Source organism: Pinus tabuliformis, chromosome 3_2, assembly GCF_031772625.1.
Source record: "Pinus tabuliformis cultivar Carrire ecotype Pingquan chromosome 3_2, CPIR1, whole genome shotgun sequence".
Taxonomy (NCBI): Eukaryota; Viridiplantae; Streptophyta; class Pinopsida; order Pinales; family Pinaceae; genus Pinus; species Pinus tabuliformis.
This window is the reverse complement of record NC_142302.1, coordinates 1131624608-1131644891: the sequence shown is the minus strand read 5'-3', so window position 1 is coordinate 1131644891 and position 20284 is coordinate 1131624608. Positions and strand designations below refer to the sequence as shown.

General features: G+C 34.7%; 1 pseudogene across 1 annotated transcript in view; it reads right to left on the bottom strand.

Moving 5' to 3' along the window:
- LOC149184674 (chaperone protein ClpB1-like) overlaps nt 1-12141 on the bottom strand; it is a 35120-nt pseudogene extending 22979 nt beyond the window's left edge. Inside the window, exons 1-5 of the transcript XR_016257304.1 lie at nt 11751-12141; nt 6784-7193; nt 6388-6578; nt 6172-6281; nt 5934-6075 (exon numbers count right to left, since the gene is read on the bottom strand). The product of XR_016257304.1 is annotated as a chaperone protein ClpB1-like (transcript). The remainder of the gene's footprint in view (nt 1-5933; nt 6076-6171; nt 6282-6387; nt 6579-6783; nt 7194-11750) is intronic.
- Nucleotides 12142-20284: the final 8143 nt, after the last annotated feature.

The following is a 20284-nucleotide window of genomic DNA, read 5'->3' as shown; positions in this document are numbered from 1 at the left end:
TCATATTTGTAAATCCTTCAATCCTATCCCAAGTTGTTCTTAAGGGGGGATGTTAGGATATTCCGACACATAGGATATAGTTAAGATCAACTTGGTCTAGTTTAGAGTTAGGTATAGAGTTAGGTAAAGTGTCTTTCTTTACCGTTGTACATATTGTAACTTACAATCCGACGGTCACGATATGTAGTGATCCGACGGTTCACTCTCACCTCGGTATTATCGACACTTGATCCGTGGCTTGACACCCGATTGGTCCATGAGTTCTATTTAAAGCGCATGGAGGGTCATTGTTCGGGTAATCCGTGCATGAGAGAAGCTTATGTAAATTTTCATTCTTTGATTAATAAATTGTCTGTACCCACGTTGGGACAGGCCGTGGACTGTTTCCCTCCTTGCACTCTGAGGGTTTGAGCCACGTCAAAAATACTGGTGTATTGATTTGAGATCTGGTTGTGAGCGGTGTCCTTTTGGTATTCTTTCTGAGGAACTTACCCTGTAAATTCCTACACTCATGCCCCAATGGTTATAGGAGGGGCACTACTTGGGAAGCTCTAATTGAGATAGTGTTCCATCTATCTCGACACCATGCTTACCACCTTTCCATCTTACATTACAAGCCCTATATTCCATCTCAATTCTTCAAGTTCAAATGACCATTGATTCTCTGGGATTTGGTGCCCATATATCCTCATACCTAGGTAGGGCTCAAAACTTGGCCCTAGGAGGTTGTTGCAGCTCAAAGAAAAGGAAAAAACATATATTTTCCACAAGAAAAATAAAATAAAGAATATTAAAATGCAAAAGAGGGTATGTACATACACATTATCTTGTGAGAAAAATCCTAGCATGAGCTCTACCTCTCCCCTTATGGCCATCACCTAGTTCGTTAGCACAATATTGCTCCTATACATCATAAAGGGAACCCTTGCATGTCCCAACCCCAATCGACAATGATTTGCCTCATCAGTGAGGGGTAATACAACTATTATACATCATACAAAATAAGCGCTAACCCTTTGAGCTACGAGAAGTAATACAAAGAAAAATCAAGAAAAAGTATAAGGTGCATAAGAGAGGTGGAAAAACAAAGGCTAGGTTGGTAACTCATGTATCCACGATTTCTCCGTCCTCACATATATACACTCAGGATGTGAATCCCCACCATGTTGGTCCCTTTGACCATGGTGCTTGGCCATTAAGTCTTATCTCCTCTGCTACCATCATTATTCACATAACACCTATTGATTGAAGGGTGGACTACGAAAATGTCACTTCCCCTTAGGGGATGGAAACACCTGATAGGGTTGTCCTATAGCCACTCCTACCTAGGGAGGCAACACCATTACGAGTTCAAAGCCCGAAATTTGGAAGGGGATCCTTGTTTGAAGTGTCAAATAGCCCTTTACATTCAAACTTGGTCCACTTAGATGCAAAAATGATTATTGTACCTCATGATTTGTTGCTTGCTAGAATTTTGATGTGATTGTTAAATGGTTCCACAACCACGACTTGTGCAACCTAATTGGGGCCTAGGACTACAAAGAATCATATTGACATTCACAAGTGAAACATTGAGAGCCGTGGGACTCCAAGCAACAATAGAGCATCATACACACCCTTGGGAACCTCCAACACCACACAATGTTTTGCCACTTTTCCCTGCATTTGATGACTTTTTGGGATGATGCGCTTGGACTCGGTAGGCCCCCAGCTGACTTAGCACTTCATGAGAGATGATAGCTAATCCGAGGCCGAGATGAGGATGGTCTCACCCCTTGAGACATGGGAGGGCTAGCACCAACTTCGAAGCCCTCAACATTGGAGCAATGATTGACATTATGACCACTTGGAGACCCATGAGACCATGCTTGTGCCCCAAGATGAAATTTGGGGTCCAAGAGGGATATTGACATATATCTAAGGGCCAACCCTTAAATGGTGAATTTTAGATGATTCTACACCAAGTTTGTTACCAAAAAGCACTAATGAATGCCCTAGATGGCCAAGCACATGGATGGTGTCAGCTTTTCTTACCCTGCGGCTCACACGTGTGGGATTTCTTTTATGTTTTAGGTCTTGGATAGTGGGTTGGCTTGTAACACACCTCATCAATGTGATTTTACTTGTTGATTAGGGGTTTTTAGGTTTAATGATCTCTATTCATCCTCATATATATAAAGGAGAGGACACCTGTATTCTCATCATCACTTGGACTTGAATTATTTCAACCTCTTTTCTTTGTGGAGGAAATTGGATCTATTAATCTAGATATCATTGTTGCATAAATTACTCATGAATAACATGTGAATGATAATCCTAGTGGTGAAATTTTATTGGTTCTTCCATAAAACTCCTTGATCCATTACATAGGTAATCATTAGGGTATTTGATGCTAGAGCATCAATTATTCTTCCTCCTTAGAAACCTTTAGCTATCTAGTTAATTCATAGACACCATCCTTCCAAGAAGTAAGGCACTCTCCTACCTCATTGGTGATCAAATTCATTTTTTATCCATAAATTCTATCTCTTTCTCTATGAACCTAATCTAGCTCCTTTAAGACCAATCATCCAAACTAGGGCTTGGTGTGACTTTCTAGGCAAGGAATATTTTTTGGATTGAAGTGTCTAAATGAAAAGGATATAGTTTGTTGCCTCAAAATCAACCATATTGGTAGGAACTCACTTCAAGTTTGTCCATAAAATTTCTTTCCCTAGTCATTTTCCCTACGTAAACCCTAGTTTGGTGTTGCTTCAACTTAAAGGCTTACTTGAGGGTCTCACATGCCTTTTTCTTGTTGAAAATCATCATTGGAAATTGTTTCTCCTTGACTTGACCTTTGGCCATCCAAACACTCAACCCATTAAACAAGCCCTAATTATTGTGCCTCATAAATTCAACCTCTCTTTGAAAAGTGGTTTGCCTCCATTGGGTAATTGGAACCTTGTACTCAAGTTGCACTTTTTCCTTATAAGCCTATTGGTCATCATATACCTTTGTAATTAGAATATCCATCATAGGTGACCTCATATTGGGACTCCTCCCCTTAGTGAAAGTCCAAAAATAATAGGGGGTTTTGGCTATGGTGATAGTGGGCCACTACCGAATTGTTGTCACTTGGTCTAGTAATAGCTTTGTAGGGTACCCCTTTACAAGGCCTACTAGATTTTGCAGCAACAAATCCTGCCAAACAACTATGCCTTGACTTGTCCTACTAACAAGTCATACACTCCATCTCATCACCTGACATAACACCCTCAAGGCCCTCCCCATAGAATCTCTCTCCGACCTAATTGTAAATGTGGCAATCCTCAAGATGCACTGCAAATAGTGAAGCATGGACCATTCTCACAAAAAGTCTTGTCCTTGAGAGTGGACTCAAGGATTAAGCAGATGATGTCATCCTCTACTATGTATCTATAATCTTATAGGTTTCCAACCCTCAACATAGAGGAAAACTTGTTCTCTCTATGCTCCATCCCCAAGTGGGATACCAATCTCTAAATGTTGTTGGTCTCCTAGATAAAATACATGCAAAAATGCATCCACACTCTCCATAAACCTGATAGTGTGCCCCACCACTCTATCAAAAGATCTATCTAATCTTGCTTCCCATGATATCTCACCCTGACTGAATATGAGAAATTGTTGTTGCATCAAATGAATCTTGGACACTCCATCAAGCTCTGCCACATGATGACATCCTCCACCTAGACCCTATTACCCATTTTGGATTCCATCATCCCAAATATTTGAGGGCTCATTTTGCATTATACCTCTAGATATAAGTATCTTTCCAAGCATCACTAACTCAAGGGGTACCAACTCATAGTCTCTCTCCATTCCAACTAAAATGGAATTCCAAAATAGGAAGTATCAACAAGAATTATATTATTTTTAGATTCCATCACCTCCTATAGACAAGGGTGTTTGGGTACATTATAATAATGAAGTGTACAAGAATGATTAGTGATTGGATTCATTATCGTAATGAACACTATTGTTGGAATCATGCCTAGAATTTGACGACCTGTAACATGTATTTAGTTCCGAGACCCGTATTTGACATGCTCACATTAAATTGACACATCAACAATTACTTCTTGTAAAACTCCAAACCCCTCACATTGACATTTAAGTGTGTCTAGTAATTGTTGTAAATTCGAGTACCTAATATAACACATAGCTTGTCAAGGGAGGTGCCATGTCATCACTAATTGTTAAGGTAGTAATTAAAAAAATTAAATTAATTGTATGTGACTTGTACTTGTCAGATTTTTCCAAATTCCAAGCCAAATACCCATTACCTACTACGGAAACTACCAAATTTGGGTTTCAACATCCATTCGGTCATGGCCCACAATTCATTTGAGTTTTTCTTAATGTTGTCGGTTTGCTCTGCTTTGGTGGTGAAACCTTGCTATATTATTTTTTAGGGGTTGAATTCATTCAACTTATTTTCCTTAAATGCGACTAGGTTTGCTCTGCTTCAATGGTCCAACCCTACTCTATTAATTTTCAGTGGCTTTACTTAGTATTGGGCCAACTTCTTAATAGTGGGTTAACAAGAAGTTTTTTCAGTAATAAATTCAAAATATATTCGTCCTGAGATTCTTAAGATCCTTCCATGTTTTTACATCATAGCTTCTGGTAATAAGTGATTATGTACATCAATTTCTTTCTTATATTATTTGCAAACTTTTTATTGGATTTGAATAATGTTTTTTTTATATTAAAATTTTCATAAATCATGAAATTTCTTCTTATAATTCATTAGAGTCATTGACTTTTTTTTTTTTAATGATTTTGGTTTGCTCAACTTTTTCTTAATGATTTTGGTTTGCTCAACTCCTGTGGTTCAACTATGTTATGTTAATTTTTAGAGTAATGATTTTGTTTTTTTTTAATGCTGGTGGTTAAACTATGCTATGTTAATTTTGAGGGGTTTATTCATTCAACTTTGTTTTTCTTTTTGTTCGACTCCTGTGATTCAACTATGTTATGTTAATTTTGAGGGGTTTATTCATTCTATGTTATGTTAATTTTGACGGGTTTATTTGTTCAACTTTGTTTTTCTTAACATTGTTGGGTTTGCTTGGTTTCGGTGGCTCATCCTTACTGTATTAAACTTTAATGGTTTTACTAAGTGTTAGGCCTCTTTCATTAGATTGGATTTACAAGAGTTTTACTAGGTATGGACTCTACTCCAATGGGTTTGCTCTAGTTTATCAATTTTGAAGGATTTTATTGTGTTAAGTGGCCAGTGAACTTCTCTTGAGTCAGTGGTGTTCAATTAATTTTCTTTGCTTAGCTCCAATAAATTGATACATGTTAATTATCATATTTGAGTAAAAAAGAAATTCTAAAAAATTTTAATTTTCATATTTATAAAATCTAATTCAAATAAACTAATTTTTCTTTTACATATTTATTAGATTTTTATTATCAATATATCGCATGTAAATATTCAACCACACTTTGTTTTAATTATATGTAAATATTCAACCACACTTTGTTTTAATAATACAAATTACACAAAATTTTGATTACATTATAATGTTTATTTTGAATATTTTTATATAAAAAAAATACAATATTATAATGTTTATTTTGAATATTTTATATAAAAAAATACAATGTAATAAAAGATATAGTAATAAAATTTATTTGAAAAAAAAAACTATAAAATTTTAAAAATACACCTCAACAAATAAATATCATCACATTTTCACTTAGGAAACAAAATGTAATAAAAGATATAGTAATAAAATTTATTTGAAAAAAAAAAAACTATGAAATTTTAAAAATACACCTCAACAAATAAATATCATCACATTTCCACTTAGGAAACAAAATAAAATTGAAATTCCATTGGGAATCATTCATACACAAAATATTTTATTTCAACTATTTTACCTAAACAAACAACTTACCACTGATGTATTTACTTGATAATTGAGCGGCAACTACAAGGGCGCTGTCCAGTATTTTGACTCCATGATGAAGTTCGTACTTTTCCTTTAAACCACGAAGGATACTGATAGTATCAGTCACGCTAGGTTCAGCCACATCCACCTGCCCCAAAATAGTAATAGTAATAAATTATTAAGACAGAGCGCTATAAATGCAAAAAAGCCAAATCAACACTGTATAACCTGGTTAAGCACTCACCTGCTGGAATCGTTGCTCAATTGAAGCATCTTTCTTTATATAACGATGGTACTCTTTTGGAGTAGTTGCTACAATGCACCTAAGTTGGCCCTCAACAAGCATTGGTTTTACTGGATCATTCCACAACCAAACCCTAAAATCAGTCACTTCGAATAATCCTTAATCTACGTTAATAACATATATGATTATTGGTTGAACAAAAGTGTTTAATCATACATAACCGAACCGCGGTTCTCTTCTCGGTACCCAGAATCGAAAGAATTCCGTCAATAAAGAGAATAACTTTTCCCTCTGCATCTTCCACCTCTTTCCGTACAGACTCAAGTCGCTCTGTAAATTCCTGGCAATCGGCACCAGCCTCAAGGGCTTTCATATCCAAGGCTATCAACCTTACATCTAGCAAATTGCTGTGTAAAACCATTTGAAAAACAAAACTAATTAGCTTCTCTGTCAACCTTGGTAGCTGAAAATAATCCTGCAACCAAATATCCACTGAAACCCTCTACACGTGGACAAGCACCCTTCCTACAAACTACACGTGGACAAGCACCCTTCCTACAAACTAAAATTTGCAAGCGGCCGAAGCATATAAATATATGCAGAAGAACTTACCTCGGTACATCCCCTCTGACAATCTTTCGTGCCACGCCTTCAACCACAGCAATCGTTTCAACACCAGGCTCTCTAGTGAGCACAGGATTGCTCGTATTCCTCTGAGACAAAATCATAATAACTCTCTGTATTTCTTTATCTCTATCCATGACAGGATCAAGCTCCCCAGCAATTTCAACCAAATCACGGCCATATGTTTTCAAGTTTTTATATTTATTAGCAGTATCCACCATTTTGTCCCCTCCTCCGAGATTCTCCACTTCAGATATCAGTCTATCTACACTCACAGCTGCCTCTCTGAATTAGTGCCGCAATTATAATGTCTGTAATATTCTTGGAGTTCAGTTTTTATTGCACTCTGTCAGAGAAGTTCTGTGCAAAACTAAAGAAAGTCTTCCTCTTCCTTGCACCTACTACATCATCAGAAATTGATCGGCGTCACAAACAGAAAATATAATCTCTAGAATTGTGGCCAAAGCTCGTCAAAAGTTTTGTGTTTTTTTTGTTTTTAAAGTTTTTACCTCTTCTTGCTCTTCTCAAGGAAGAGGTACAAAGTTACCACAATCATTACATAGAAAAGGTACAAAGTTACCACAATCATTACATAGAAATGGTAGTATTTCAAACAACAAAATAATCAATCAATCTGGCACATCTAAGTAAGTAAGAGAGGCACAAAGTTAACACAATCATTACATAGAAATTATAATATCTTGAACAACAAAATAATCAATCAATCTAGTACATTTAGGTGTTTTAGTTAAAAATAATTGTAATCAAAATAGTGAACAACCTGATCTGAAAAAGAAGCCTTTATTTATATTAATCACTCAAGGAAAGGTACATGCCCATACAATAAATTTCAAGCCCCTACAATGGTATGCATGGCTGCTTATCAAAATGAGAAGACAAATACAACTAAGCACAATCGTGAACCTAGATAGATCCATGAGACAAAATAACACCCACTAGGTTTTCTTCCCTAGGATCAAACTAGAACTAAATGAGAAGACAAATACAATTAAGCACAATAGTGAACCTCGATGGATCCATGACACAAAATAACAGTCACTGGGTTTTCCTCAGTGGGATGGGTTCTCGTCCTTGAGATCAAACTGGAACTTGAACCTCGATGGATCCACTAGAAAAAATAGAACTGGAACTTGAACCTGGATGGATCCACAAGACAAAATAACACCCACCTTTTTCGTCCTTGGTATCAAAACACCAAGTTCTCAAGAAAAACACAAAAAGATAAATATCAAATGCTTAGTTTCTATCCCTTTTATAGGCTTGATGGACTCTCGAATGACCCTATTTTAACAGATTCTGTCCATTTTGACTAAATCAAGAAAAGGAATATTACAGAAATTTTGAATGAAGTAGTACAAAGTTGTTCATAAGAAGCATCATGCATGTCAATAAAATTTGAACTTGAATGGAGAAGTTTTCATTAAACCCTCCCAACTACCTAGGCTACAACAACCAAAGCTCATTAAAAGTCCTATATTTCCTCGCATCTAATAAGATTCCCAAATAAGACTCTCAAATAAAAAGTCATCAGAAACTACTACTTAGAAAGGTCACTGGCCATCAAAGTTCAGATATGCACACTTAAATCTCAAAAATGATAAAATCTGCTTAAAAATTCAGTAAAACTTTATTATTAATTAAAACCTAATGCATGTCAATAAAACTTGAACTTAGAAGTTATTATTAAACCCTTCCAATTACATAGACTACAATAAACCAGAGCTCAAAGATAGAAAAAAAATCGAGTAAGATTCGCAAATAAGACGTCATCAGAAACTGCTCACAGAGGAACACATAATTCATTGGCCATCAAAGTTCAGATATGCACGCTTGAAAGTCTGCTCAAAGGTTCAAAAGATGCTATTCAATAAAACCTTATCAATTAAAATCAAGTAGAAATTCAAAAGTAAAAACCTACGCCCTTCGCTAACGGCCGTGAAACATCATTTGTCACGAAGAGGGTTTCAAAACGCACATTCAAACGCACGCAAATTATCTATAATGTACCATGAAGTGATATAAACTAAAGCTTCAAAAACCGGAACAAAAAATAAAGATGTCTGAGGCATTGCCATCAGACTCCAGTCTCGAGTGTCAATTACTGTTTTCGGTTGAGAATTTCAACAAAAAATCACAGAAGTAAAGCTTGATCAGTCAATATATTAAAGTTTTAAACGGTAAACGCTAGAACGTCAGATCCATGTTCCATGTTTTCCTATGCATTTTAAAAAATATGATTAAAACCTCAAAATCACACTTTCAAAGTTCAATGAATCAGAAATCTTGGGCAATGAGGTGATAAAAACTAAGATTCCAGTGGACGAAAAAATGCGAAGCATTGACATCAGAGTCTAGACCGCCGATAAAAGCAACAACAGTTTTACCTGAAAACTTCAAATAAACCAGGTAAGCCGCTACGCAACAATTCTCTGCCAAAGGTTCTGAATTTTAGCTATAAACACATTAGCGAGGAACAAGAAGAATACCAGAAACAACAGTTCAGCAGCTTGATGAAAGATATGGCTGGAATGTAACGCGCAACTTCATTGAGCGACTTGTCACTTTATTAAGCGACCTCCCAGCATGGTGATCGAATTGACGCCAGAGTACTTTCTTACTTGGAGAGGAAGATTAGAATCTAATAAGCTTCGCGGAAATGCTTCGAGGACGGCTCTGTCCCAAGTAGTTGTCTAAAGTATTTTAACCAATTACTTTTGAGAACTACCTTTCAATTTCCCTTCAAAGATTATATATATTTTAATGTGTAGCTCTGAAAAGAAAAAGGAGTTTCCAGTTCGCTAAAGGCCGTGAAACATCATTTGTCACGAAGAGGGCTTCAAAACGCACATTCAAACGCACGCAAATTATCTATGATGTACCATGAAGTGATATAAACTAAAGCTTCAAAAATATTGGAATATTAATTCCAACTGCGTGCAGTGTTGGCGGACGCGCACAGTTGGACAGCGACGGCAGCAGAGTCAGTTGCCTAATCAGCCATCGTGCAGCAGCAAACCATTCTCGAAAACCCCCAACACGTCCGATGCCATGAAAACTTGACGCGCGTCCATTGTACTTCCTCCAAAACAGCCTTCCATCGGGCCGGACCGTCTGATCGCAAGGGAGGTTGTCCGCCGTCGATTAACCCAAGCTGGGTACAAAGCTGCAGTTAATATTGCGTGGAGTAAAACAAACTTTGTTTTGACCGTTGTCAGTGAATTAATTTAATGCAATTTACTATGGCAGTAAATGTTGGTAGAATTTTTAATTTTACTGTTTTTTATTTGTCTACTGGAGAATGGCATGTCAGAACGTATGGTATATGCATTGCAATGCAAAAATAAAAGGAACATATATGCTTTATGTTTTGATTAAGTGTTGATTTTTTTGTAATGAGAAGAGATGAGCACACCAGTGCAAACATAGAACAGGGGCAGCGTGAGAAAGGAGGCCTGCACAGCAATGAATAAGGAAATGAGCTTTGTTCATTGTATATGTATTGGCAATGAAACGCACAGCAATGTGGATAAATAAATAAATAATAAAAAAAAAAAACCAGAAGAGAGTAGTGTAATGAGTGAGGATAAGCGGATAAAAAAAAAAACCAGAACAGAGCAGTGTAATGAGTGAAGATAAGGCCACAACAGTGTGAAATGAAAAATCAGAACAGAGTAATGTGGGATGGCATGAGACGCAGCAGCATGAAGAAAAATTTATCCACAGCCGTGTGAATGTGTAATATGTGGACCAGCGTGAAATTTTGTTTTTGAAGCAAATGGAGAATGCACAGTAGTGCCAAGAAAATGTGCGAAATGAAACAAGAACAGTGTATGTAAATTTTTTTTATGCTGGAGGTTTTACAGAGCATGTAATCCTTTGTTTTTGTGTTGGAGGTTTTTTGTAATACGCATGAGCGTATGATGAAATTATTTTTCTTTACAGCAGTAAATGTAAGACTTTGTTTTTACAGCAGTAAATGTAAATGAGATTTTTACACACAATAGTGTAAAATCACAGTGGAGTAATATTTTGTTGTTGAAATATTTTCTTGTTGAATCCCTATGTTAAAGGTTAAAGAGGAAGGTGCTCTTCAGCACGGTCTCTTGTAAATCCCTCTGTCAAGAGGAAGGAGCACAGTGTCTTGTAAATCTCTCTGTCAAGAGGAAGGTGTTTTTCATGACAGTCTTCAGTGAATCCCTCTGTTAAGAGGAAGATCTGTTGTGTTTAACAGGAAGATGTTTCTTCAGCATAATCTTTGGTGAATCCCTCTATTAAGAGGAATACTTTTTTGTAAAAGCAGTTGGAGAATCCCTCTATTAAGAGGAATGCTTTTAAAAGATGTTTTTTAAAAGCAGTGCTGGTGAAATCACTCTGTTAAGATAGGAGGAAGACCTTTCTTTGGTAACAGACAGTCATATTAATGAATGTAAAGTTTTTTTTTGGGATGTAGAAAAATTTGGTAACAGACAGTCATATTAATGAATGTAAAGTTTTTTTTTGGGATGTAGAAAAATTTTTCCTCTGTGTCAAAAACAGTTTCCCTGTATTAAAAATCCTGTGGCAGAAACAGAGCATTGTCTCAAAAAAAACCGAAACAAAAAGTAAAGATTTTGAGGCATTGCCATGAGACTCCAGTCTCGAGTGTCAATTACTGTTTGCGGTTGAGAATTTCAACAAAAAGTCACAGAAGTAAAGCTTGATCAGTCAATATATTAAAGTTTTAAACGGTAAACGCTACAACCTCAGTTCCATGTTCCATGTTTTCCTATGCATTTAAAAAAATAAGATTAAAACCTCAAAATCACACTTTCAAAGTTCAATGAATCAGAAATCTTGGGCAATGAGGTGAGAAAATCTAAGATTCCAATGGAGGAAAAAATGCGAAGCATTGACATCAGAGTCTAGACCGCCGATAAAAGCAACAACAGTTTTACCTGAAAACTTCAAAGAAACCAGGTAAGCCGCCACGCAACAATTCTCTGCCAAAGGTTCTGAATTTTAAGCTATAAACACATTAGCGAGGAACAAGAAGAATACCGGAAACAACAGTTCAGCAGCTTGATGAAAGCTATGGCTGGAATGTAACGCGCAACTTCATTGAGCGACTTGTCACTTTATTAAGCGACCTCCCGGCATAGTGATCGACTTGACGCCAGAGTACTTTCTTACTTGGAGAGGAAGATTAGAATCTAATAAGCTTCGCGGAAATGCTTCGAGGGCGGCTCTGTCCCAAGTAGTTGTCTAAAGTATTTTAACCAATTACTTTTGAGAGCTACCTTTCAATTTCCCTTTCAAAAATTATATATATTTTAATGTGTAGCTCTGAAAAGATAAAGGAGTTTCCACCTACGATTCACGCCCTTCGCTAAAGGCCGTGAAACATCATTTGTCACGAAGAGGGCTTCGAAACGTACATTCAAACGCAGGCAAATTATCTATAATGTACCATGAAGTGATATAAAATAAAGCTTAAAAAACCGGAACAAAAAGTAAAGATTTCTGAGGCATTGCCATCACACTCCAGTCTCGAGTGTCAATTACTGTTTGCGGTTGAGAATTTCAACAAAAAGTCACAGAAGTAAAGCTTGATCAGTCAATATATTAAAGTTTTAAACGGTAAACGCTACAACCTCAGTTCCATGTTCCATGTTTTCCTATGCATTTCAAAAAATATGATTAAAACCTCAAAATCACACTTTCAAAGTTCAATGAATCAGAAATCTTGGGCAATGAGGTGATAAAAACTAAGATTCCAGTGGACGAAAAAATGCGAAGCATTGACATCAGAGTCTAGACCGCCGATAAAAGCAACAACAGTTTTACCTGAAAACTTCAAAGAAACCAGGTAAGCCGCCACGCAACAATTCCCTGCCAAAGGTTCTGAATTTTAAGCTATAAACACATTAGCGATGAACAAGAAGAATACCGGAAACAACAGTTCAGCAGCTTGATGAAAGATATGGCTGGAATGTAACGCGCAACTTCATTGAGCGACTTGTCAATTTATTAAGCGACCTCCCAGCATAGTGATCGACTTGACGCCAGAGTACTTTCTTACTTGGAGAGGAAAATTAGAACCTAAGAAGCTTCGCGGAAATGCTTGGAGGGAGGCTCTGTCCCAATAGTTGTCTAAAGTATTTTGACCAATTACTTTTGAGAACTTCCTTTCAATTTCCCTTTCAAAAGTTATATATATTTAATTACTTTTGAGAACTTCCTTTCAATTTCTCTTTCAAAAGTTATATATATTTTAATGTGTATGTCTGAGAAGAAAAAGGTGTTTCCACAGTAATCAGGTTAACGAACTTAACATAAAGGGTATAATTTTAACTATCGAATCAATACAAAATTAGATTTTTAATTCCACAAACTTAGGAATAATTTGATGTCACATTAAAACTAAATATTATTCAGTAATTTAGACACAAGCTATGTTAAAAATAACTTTAAAAATGTAAACATTTTATTAATCCTTTTCTAATTCAGAGGAAAGGGAAAATGTTATATCAGACTCTAATGGAGTCGAAGAACCTGTAAAATACTTAAACACATGCGATAACCACAAGTTCTAGCAGCCACCAAAATAGCGTCGCCTTTAAAATTTTCACAACTTTCTCAGAAATAAGGAATTAGTTGTAGATCAAGCAGATCAAGTCAGCAATTATTTATATTATTTTGGTCTTTCAAGGAATAACAGTGCAAATTTTCTATGTATTTTCTGATTCTTTGGTTTCACGTTTGGAATAAAAGCCAACAAATTTAATTTCTAAAAAGCTTTCAATTTTAATTTTGAATTCACCATTAATTTCATTTCATTTTAAATTTTAAAGCTTTTAGATAATTTCACGTTTTGGAATGAATAATGGACAGAGAATTGAATTTCTACTTTGAAGTGAGCATCTTCTAACCTCACGGAAAAGAGTGGACACATCTAGTTTTGTTCTTCTACCTCATTTTAGAAATTAGGGATAGCCCGGGGGTTGAGTTAATGTATACAATGATTATTTTATATATTCTAAATTAGAAAAAGAAAAAGGTAGACATATTTCCAAGTCATTTCCAATTTGTGATTTCTGATTTGAAGTATACAATGATTAGTAATATATATTTTGATTGAGAAAAAACAAAGTGTAAACACATTTTAGGTCATTTCCAATTTGTGATTTTTGAAAAATTATTTTGTGCCTTTCTCTTTTAAAAAGGAATTATAATATACAAAAGGATTTAATGCAATGGATTTGGAAAAGTTATTTCATTTTCTTGTTAAATGAAATTTCTGGCCATGTTATTCTTTTCTTTTTTCCTTTCTTTTTTCAAATAAAAACGTGGTATAAAATTAAGTTATTCTATTTTCTTGTTAAATGAAATTTCTAGTCATGTTTTTCCCTTTTTTTTATCCAAATAAGAACATGGTATAAAATTATATTGAGATTAAGAGTTATTTCATTATTTTTATTTTTAATTACATTTAATATAAAGAATTAAAATTAATGTAAAATTTTATTTAAAGCTTTTTATTTATTTTTAAATAGGGAGTATAGTTTAAATTGTATTTAGATTAATGAGATATTTCGTTATTTTTAATTATGTTCAAAATAAGGAATAAAGAATGATAATTAATAGATATATTTCATGAATACGTATAATAATTATGTTATATTTTTTAATATTTTATTAGAAATAAATATTCAATTGGGATTATCTTACATGCTTCACTAGAACTATTATTATTGTTATTTTGATGAATATTGTTGTAATGACTTAATTTTGAAAAAGCACCCTTGAGCTAATATAGTTGTGGATTATTTCTTGGAAGCTCATAGACAACCAATTTCTACTCTCTTTTTTTAATGTCTTATTATAAATAATCAATAAATAATTTACTTAGTATTTAAGGCAACTAAGTTATGAATTAAAGTAAGTAAAGGTGTAGATTTAATTATATTAAATATGGACACCTCTCTCTCTCTCTCACACACGCCCACACACACGCGCCCACACACACATATATATCATTTTTTTTAATTGAGAAATGCATTTATTTTGACAAATGGAATGGTTATGTTTATTATATTTCTTTATAATTTTTATCATTATATAAATTATGAATTAAAATAAATGTAATGATAATGTTTCTAGAAAATTTATAATATTATATTTTGTAAAATCTGATGGATTTTATATTTTACGTCTAAATTAATAAAATTTTATGGTATGTTGTTTCACATATTAAATGTTTTTCATATTTTTTATATTTTAAAATATCTATAAAACAAATCTATAGTAAATATGGAATGTAGAAAATTGTACACATATATATTAATTTTTCCATAATTATATGGATTTTGAATTCTTTTTAAATGATATTTTTTAAAAAGAAAGCATAAGATAATTGTTTGTCTTGCTGCAATATTTCCATTTAAATGAAGAATAAATACGTAAAAATTGTGGACAAGGAATACAATTGTGAGGCTAATTTCACAAAGAAAATTGATTGTTTTTTATTTTTGAGATAATAAAATTAGAAAAAACCAAACCTTATATGTAAAGAATTGGTGCAACATTTTAAACTATTAACATAATGAAAATTTATATTTTTTACTATGTAGAGCTTACTATTAAGTAAGTCAAAATATAATCTCTCAAGGTAACTATCTAGTAGCTCGAAACATAATTTTTCGTTAAATTTATAAGAGAAACATTCATCATTGGATTTTTACATTAATAATTTTATGGCAAGAAAAATAAAATATAAATTAATATCTCTTTTACAAAATACAAATTTGCTATTTATATAAACACATATATGTATGCTTGCAATTTCACCAATTATGAATATTTGTAACATGTTGTATTAGTTCAATTATGAATATTTGTAATATGTTGCATTAGTTTGTCTACACAAAACATATTGAAGAAAAACATGTTGATTATGTTTTATACATTCATAACATTAAAGGGGCTGACCTCCAAGCTCGCCTAGACCCCGACCTCTAACATCAAGGTGGGACTAGTGCCAAGGAGAATAGAGGGATTAGAATACCATTAAGAAATTTGTTATTGTTGATTGGTAGAGCCGCCTAGGCATCGTTGTTGAAGGACCGGAGTTCTAAGGCACCTCCTGGTGGTTCAAGATTCCTCATAAGCACCTGAGTGATTCTTCCCAAATCAAATAGGTTCATCAACCAGAAGCTTCCATTGGTTTCTTCAGCCTCATAGGCAGATCTTGCTCTCAAAAACTAATCACTAGCAAGCCTCCTCGGAGGCATTTCACTATGCAAAGAACTTCATCTCACTTTCAAGAGAAGAGAGCCCATTAGCAACAAGGTTCAATACTATTTTGAAAATGTCTATGGGTATATGTAAGATATGTTCATATATAGAACTTGTGCATGTACGAAAGATGTGCATATACGCAAGTCACATAAATTTTCTATGTGTGATTTAAGGGGATATCCGTCGATGGTTTGATATTATACTGGTTTTATTTGATTGGTACATGTTGGCTGTGAGGGAGACACCCGTCTCTACCTCGGATTCCATCCTCCCGCCTTGTGTTATGTTATGGAACCCTAATTGCTCTGTTTATTCCATCATTTCTGCCTTTTCTTGCTCGCGTTGTGCTTTGGTGTTCACTTGGGTCTCTGCAAGGGTTTTTGTGGCATTCCTGTTTGTGCTTTCGACCTCCACTCGGCTCAATTAACTGGGCTATGTTTATACTCTTCAACCACGACCCTGTTCTGCTAGCTGGGTTCTGTTGGTGTAATGGCACTGTCTATATCCTTCTATCCGTTAATTAGCTCGAAGGTTTCTAGAATCGGTTCTCTGTCATCTGCAAATGGGTTCCTCTGCCTTGAAGGTTTTGTGGGTGTTATCAATGGTTTCTATCTCTTGAGTGCATTTGTTCCTGTGTTGTTTTCTTCTCTCGTCGTATTTGCTCCATTGTTTAATTGGTTAATTGATTATGGTGTTTCAGGTCGCAGCCACCAGGTGACTCGGCATTTGACCTCAACTCGTCGACTACACAATGGTAAGTTCTCTTTCTCTGTTTTAGTTCTTCAGTTGGTTTTTCTGTTTGTGCTAAGGGTCTTTCTCCTTTGTGAGCAGGGTTCCCTTGTTGGTTGGTGACCTTTCAAATCCTTCCTCTAACTCAACACTGCTCCTCTGGTAAGCATAGGCTTACAAACCCTCGCTTTTCCTATCTCTGTTTCAGGGTTTAACTTCTTACAGTTTTAACACCTGTATGTTGTCCTTTCAGGTGATTGTCAGGTGCTCCAAGTGTTGACTCCAGTTCTTGTTGCTGCTGGCCCAAACGGGTAGGATCTTTTCCTGTAGTCGCTTATCAGTATTCTAGGGTTTTAAGGGTGTGAGCTTCGGCTCCCCTGTCAGTCGTTTCTGTATCGACTTTTCCGTCAGTTGTATTGTGTGGGTGCTCTCTGCCTGTAAACGATTGGACTTGTATGTGGTCGCAGCTCTTAACTTGCCAGTCAGGGTTTTTAAGTCACGGTTCAGTTTTGGCATTTACAATTTGTATGTAGGGTTTCTATGCTGGGGTTTTCGAACCTGGTTCCTCTGTTGAACATACAATGTATTTTGTTCTATCTTTGGTCTGTAAATGCTTGGGACATTCTGTGTATTGGCTTGAACATGATTGAAAAGGAAAGAAAAATAATGTATACAGTTTTATATGGTACCTGTAGGTTTGTGTAGCCTCTTTGTTGTGAATGTAGTCAAGGATGCTTTGAAACCCTCCTTCGATAACTGTAGTTTCCTTTTCAAATGCTTTGTGTAATTTTAAGAATTGTATTTATTTGCTGCAAGTTTGCATTCGGTTCTCCAACTGGTTTGTTCATCCTTCTGTTTGTCAACAGATCTCCCTCAACGAAATTCCACTCCATCTAAGGCTTGAGGTAAGGTGCTTCCTTATCCCCATTCTTGTTGATTATCACAATAGAAGACCTGGTCCATTTTCTTCAAGAGGAAAAGTGAGAGGGTCACATAAAAGGAAAAAGATCCCTGAAACTGATCTCTTAGCGACACACTAGCAATTTTTGGACAATAATATGCTCTTTGGAGAATTGAAAATCTGAGAGATTAAAGCCTTGCATGTTATTCTGGAAAATTTTGAGCTAGCCATAAGTATTTTGTTTCTTTCTTGTTGCGTCGTTTATATGGAAATTGCGCATGTACGGAAATTGTGCATATACAGAAGATATGTGCATATCTTCGGTATATCCGTAACTTTCTTATATGTGCATCCATATATGCACGTCGTTTATGTATCTGCATCGTATATGCGCAAATTCCATATAAAAAAATTGTGTATATATGGAAACTGTGCATATACAGAACGTATGCGCATCTCTTCCGTATATACATAAATTTCATATATGTGCAAATTCCATATACAGAAATTGTGCATATATGAAAATCGTGCATATACGCAATATATGCGAATATCTTTCGTATATGTGCATCTACTGTATATGCACAACTGCCGTATATGCACATATCTTTCGCATATCTTCCGTGTATGCACGTCTTTTATATATGCACAACTTCCATATACAAAAATTGCGCATATACGGAAATTGTGCATATACGGAAGATATGTGCATATCTTCCGTATATGTGTAACTTTCTTATATATGCATATCTTCCATATATGTACATCTTTTATGTATGTGCATCTACCATACATGTGCAACTTCCATATATGGAAATTTTTCATATACAGAAATTGTACATATACGGAAGATATGCGCATATCTTTTGTATATGTGAAATTTTTCTATATGCACATATCTTCCAAGTATATATATAACTTCTGTATATACACATAACCTCTATGTATGTGAAACTTTAGTATATATAACTTTTCTATATGTGCATCTTTTGTATATGCGCAACTTTCGTATATGCACATATCTTCCGTATATGCGTAACTTTCTTATATGTGTATATCTTTTATATATGCATGTCTTTTATATATATGAATCTACAATATATGCGCAACTTCCTTATACAGAAATTGCACGTATACGGAAATGTGCACATATAAGAAAGTTAGGGATATACGGAAGATATGCGCATATCTTCTGTATATGTACAATTTCCGTATATGGGCAATTTCCATATACAGAAATTGCGCATATATGGAAATTGCTCATATACGGAAGATATGCGCATATCTTTAGTATATCCCTAACTTTCTTATATGTGCATATCTTCTGTATATGCAAGTCGTTTATATATCAACATCGTATATGCGCAAATTCCATATACATAAATTGCACATATACGGAAGATATATGCATATCATTTGTATATACATAAATTTCGTATATGCACAAATTCTATATACAGAAATTGCGCATATACAGAAATTGTGCATATAAGGAAGATATGTGCATATCTTCGGTATATACATAACTTTCTTATATGTTCATATCTTCCGTATGTGCACGTCTTTTATGTATATGCATCTACTGTATATACGCAAATTCCATATACACAAAGTGTGCATATACAGAAATTGTGCATATATGCTTATGCACATATTTTTCGTATATGTCCATCTTTTGTATACGTGTATCTACCATATATGTGCAACTTCCGCTTATGCGCATATATTCCGTATATGTATAAATTTCTTATATGTCCATATCTTCCGTATATGCACGTCTTTAATATATTTGCATCTATTGTATATGTGCAACTTCCATGTACAAAAATTGAGCATATACAGAAGATATTCGCATATCTTCCGTATATGCATAACTTTTTTATATGTGAATATCTTCCATATATGTACATCTTTTATGTATGTGCATCTACCGTACATGTGCAACTTCCATATATGGAAATTTTGCATATATGGAAATTTTGCATATACGGAAGATATGCGTATATCTTCTGTATATGTGAAACTTTTCTATATGCACATATCTTCCAGGTATATGTGCAACTTCCGTATATACACATAACCTCCATGTATGTGAAACTTTAGTATATATAACTTCCATATATGTGCATCTTTTGTATATGCACAACTTCCATATATGCACATATCTTCCGTATATGCGTAACTTTCTTATATGTGTATATCTTCCGTATATGCATGTCTTTTATATATGTGAATCTATAGTATATGCGCAACTTCCATATACAGAAATTGTGCGTATATGGAAATGTGCACATATAAAAAAGTTATGTATATATGGAAGATATGCACATATATTTTGTATATGCACAATTTCCATATACAGAAATTGCACATATACGAGAATTTGGGAAAAAACAGAAGATATACGCATATCTTCGGTATATCCCTAACTTTCTTATATGTGTATATCTTCCGTATATGCACATCGTTTATGTATATTTATCGTATATGCGCAAATTCCATATACAGAAATTGCACATATATGGAAATTGTGCATATATGAAAGATATGTGCATATATTCT